This window comes from Elephantulus edwardii, unplaced genomic scaffold, assembly GCF_000299155.1.
Source record: "Elephantulus edwardii isolate Elephantulus edwardi_28Jun2011 unplaced genomic scaffold, EleEdw1.0 scaffold00123, whole genome shotgun sequence".
Taxonomy (NCBI): Eukaryota; Metazoa; Chordata; class Mammalia; order Macroscelidea; family Macroscelididae; genus Elephantulus; species Elephantulus edwardii.
In genome coordinates, this window is record NW_006399873.1 from 4,599,441 (window position 1) to 4,604,420 (window position 4,980).

Consider the following 4,980-nt stretch of genomic DNA (forward strand, 5'->3'; position numbering starts at 1 on the left):
ATTTCCTGGCTGCTGGTGCCAAGACTGTTGACTATGGAGCCAAGCAAACTAAAGCTGTGTACAATCTCAATCTCTTCACCATAAATAAAATGTACAACCTCTCAAAATGAGTTTTATCATTTTTACCTATAAAATAAGAGGTATTATTCTTATACATTAGCTTTTTCTTATTCAAAATATGAGGTATTTCAATATATGAAATGTCTAGAAATCTGCTATTAGAAAAAGGAATCTTTTCCAAAAAAGCCAATACTTTCCCCCCAAAGAATAAAGAAAAAATAAGTAGGGCAGCTATTTCCATCTAAAATGTAAATTAATATATTTCAATAAATACAAAAGTGCTCAAGATGACTGCCTGAAAGTTTAGTCTTACAACAGTAAATACAAATCAAAGCAAATTTATTCTCAATTGATCTTCTGCTATCTCTCAAGTAACAAAGAAGTAAATACCATTAAAAATTTAATATTCTTAACCCAAGAGTAAAGGAAAACAAGGAAGGAAAAGGAAGAATGTTTCATGTATTATTTGAAATTATTTATAGTGTCTGAATAAAATCATATTCATCTATGTTCATATAAGAACTTTGTTGTGTCAGTGTCACCTTCCTTGAGATAGATATTCACATTAAGTTCATTATCAAGTTTAAAATCCAAGGTTTTTATACTGTAGAAGTGGAAAGTACCATCTCCTAAGCTACTTCATACCATTCATATAACATAGCATTTTTAAAACTGTTTATTATTGAACTAAATATTAACCCAAATGTTCCAATACCGTTCACATGCTACATGCTACAAGGAGATTCAGAAAGTCAATAGCCACCAAAAGGAAACAATTGAAATTCTGCTCAATTTCAGAAAGTGAGATTGTGTCACCTGCATAATAAGGTTGCTGATGAGTCTTCAACCAATCCTGAAAAATTCTGAAATGTCCTCAAAAAATTCAGTCTTCTGAATGATCTGTCCCAAGTACCAAAAAAAACCCCACAAACATAAACAAACAAAAACCAAACTGAAAATGTATGGAGACAGGATGCATTCCTTGTGCACTCCTTCCCTGACTTTGAACCATGCAATGTTTCCTTGCTCTGTTCTGAGGACTTATTCCTGGTTCAACTATATGTTTTGCACGATTCCCATTCTTCTTAAAATTAAACATAATTTGTCATAATCCACACAGTCAAATATACCTTTGCATAATCAATGGAACTAAAACAATCCTCTGGTAATTTGTTTTCAGTCAAGATTCTTCTGACATTGGCAACAATGTCTCTAGTGCCACAGCCTCTTCTAAACCCTGCTTGTATTTCTGATAGTTCTCTGTCAATCGACTCTCCCAGTTGTTTTTAGATAATCTTCAGTAGTATTTTGCATGTGTGTTATATTAGTTATGTTGTATAATTATAATTTCTCTTTGCCTATTATTATCTTATCCTTATTGAACCTTTACTCTACTTTACTTCATCTGCCTCTCTATTCGTTAACCTCTGTTATCAGTGCTTATTCTCCTCTTTGTTTTCCATCTCCCTTCTCTCCTAACCATTTTGAAGAGTTATATAGCTCAGTCATTTTTCTACTTTCATAATAATGGTCTTATGCAATATTTGAAGTTATAAAGTAATTTATTAAATTGTCGTTCCTTAGTGCTGTATGTTATCATTGTCGTTAGGGGCCATCAAGTCAAGTATGACTCATAGCAACCCTATGAACAACAGATCTGAATCATGTCCCCTTCTACACCATCCATATAATCTCTGATACACTCAAGCCCATTGCTATAGTAACTGTATCAATTCACCTAGTTACAAGTCCTTGTCTCCTTTGCTGTTCCTCCACCTTTTCATGCATGATGTTCCTTTCCAAGGAATAGCCTCTCCTGGAATCTTTCTCAGAGCATAAGATGAAGCTGTATAATCTTTGCATCCAAGGAGTACTCTGGCTTCACTCTGACAAATATATATCTGCTTGTTCTTTTTTGATAGTCTATGAGATATCCAATACTCTTCTCCAGCACCAAAGTTCAAAGGCAAAACATTCACACTTCAAAATTCTTCTTCTGTCATCTTTATCCATTGTCCAGCTCTCAAACACATAGCAAGTGACTGAAGAGACAATGGCCTAAATCAGGTGAACCTTAGTCTTAAAACTGACATAATTATTCCTCTATAATTTGAAGAAATCACTGACCATAGACTTTCCCAGTGGATTAATTTTCTGATCTCCTTAATACCGGTACCAAGTGTATTGAATGTGTATAAAATAAGATGAAGTCATGGACAGTATATTCCGTTATGTAAATTTTCCATAGTTTCTCAATCCATTCATCTGTTGATGGTAATTTGGGCTTTTTCCTTTTTCTTGTTATTGTGAATAACACTATTATGAATATAGTGGTAAAAATGTCCATTCATGTCCCAGTTCTGATTTCCTTAAAATATATTCTTAACATTGAAATGGTTGGGTTATACAGGAATTTTATGTTTAGCTTTTGGAAAAAAAACCCAAACCACCTTCCGTAGCATATGTACTATTCATTTTACAATCCCTCTAACAGTGTATAAAATTCCAATTTCTGTGCATCCTTTCAAACATTTATTTTTTGCTGTTTAGTCAAATTTTGTTATTGCTGCTTGATGACATATTATCATATTGTTGTTTTGACTTGCATTTGTCTCATTGCTAGTGATTTTGAGCATTTCCTCATGTGTTTCTTGGCCATCTTAATGTTATCCTTTGTGATGTCTTTTCATCTCTTTTGCCCATGTTGGAACAGGATCTTTTTCTTTTAACTTTAGTTAATAGACACTTCTCGTAAATGTCATTTCCAAATTATATTCCCCAGTCTGTGGATTTTCTTTTAACTCTACTGCAAAAAACGCTTTGATATATACAGGGATGTGATTTTAAGAAAGTCTTGTTCTTGTTCATTAATTTTATCTTCTCCAGGTGGTGCATTTTTTGTTATATTTGCAAGCCTAGCAATGCAGTATGCCAGGACTTCAAATTTTGTTCCAATTTTGTCTCTTATGATCTCTATGGATTGAATCACTGCATGTTGTTTTGTTGTTATGTGCCTTTGAGTTATCTGCAACCCATAGTGACCCTATGCACAACAGACTTAAACGCTACTCTATCTCTTGCCAATCTTATTGTTTCTAACACACTTACCTCCATTACACCAGTCACTGAATCAATCCACCTCATAGAGTGTTTTCCTCTCCTGCACTGTCCCTCCATGCTCCGAAGCATGACGTCCTTCTCCAAGGACTGCTCCCTTCTTGCAACACGTCCAAAATATGTCAGATGAAGCTTTAAAATCCTTGCCTCCAAGGAGCAGCCTGGCTTCACCCTCTCTATGGTGTACCTGTTCGTTCTCTTAGCAGTCCATGGTATATTCAATATTCTTCTCCAACACAACAGCTCAAAGGCATCAATTCTCCTTCTATCATCCATAGTCATTGTCCAGCTCTCTGATGCATAACAAGTAATTGCAAATAACATGGCATGTATCAGGCCAACTACTCATATGCAAGTTCAAGCAGAAGCTAAGAAAAATTAAATCAATTACACAAGAGAACCAAAATATGACCTTGAGTCTATCTCACCTGAAGTTCAAAACCATCTCAGGAACAGGCTTGTGATCTTGAACACTAAGAAGCAAAGATTAGATGAGTAATGGAAGGATATAAAAAAAAAAAATTATCATCCAGGAATCATAACTTAGATAAAGAAAAATCCTCAGTACTGGTCCAAGAGACAATCATGAATGTTGTTGTCAGATACCACTGAATGGAGTATGACTAGTAGCAAAACAATGAATAACCAATCAGAACCCTGTCTTATCTTGTACTTCCATCATCTCTGACACACTTCAGCCCCTAGCTGCCATCATTGTATGAATGCTTCTCATTAAGGGTCTTAGTCTCTTTTGCTGACTTTTCACCACCTAGGAAAATGTCCTGTCCAAAGAATGGCTTCTCTTAGCAACATACCAAAAGTATGCGAGATGAAGCTTTGCCATCTTGCCTCTAGTTGCACTTTCTCCAAGACATATGATAGATAGAGAAAAGTTTGAAGTTATCCGCTATTTTTTCTTACTTGGAATCATGGTCAATACCTTGGGACCAGCTGTCTGGAGGACAGGAGATGCATTGCATTGGGAAATCTGCTGTCAGGGACTTTTCCAATGCCCTGAAGGGCAATAATGTCAGTTTAAAGAATAAAGTGCACCGAGTTCAAGACATGGTCTTTTCAAGCCTTGCTATGCATCAGAGAGCTAGACAATGAATAAAGATGAAGAAGTGATGTCTTTGATTTGTGGTTTTGGAAATGTTTACTTCATATATCATGGAGAGTCAAGAAAGAAAGCAGTTTATAATTTGGAAAATGTGCAACCAGAGTGCTCCTTAGAAGCAAGGATAGTGAAGCTTTGTCTCACATACTTTGGATATTATCTTGTTGCTGTTACTTTTAAGTGCTGTCAAATGGAGTACAACTAATAGCAACTCTATAAACAAGAGATTTGAACCTTGTGCTATTCTGAATCACACTTATTATCATCCTCAACACACTTGAGTCCATTGTCTCACACTTTGTATCTATACATCTTGTTGAGTGTCTTCCTGTCCTTCATTGACCCTCAACCTTTTCAAGTGTAATCTCTCTTTCCAAGAATAGTCTCTTATGGGAAACTAATACTAAATACTTGTGATAAAGTGAATGCTATGTCTGTCAGGTTCAAGCTGGAATTCACCCTGAGGCATCAAGGCAATCCTTAAAGGTTTACCTATTTTTGCATTGTATTTGCTGACCCCTCCCTCCTGAGTCCAGGGGAAGGTTTTCAATAGCAAGAGTTTGGATTCATTTGCATTGAATTCTCTTTGCGATTTACATTTACTTGCTGATAATTTTCAATAAAGAGACAAGAAAGCTGGAATGGGAGTCTGAGAACTGCTGGCCTCATGTTTTATGCTCTCTGTT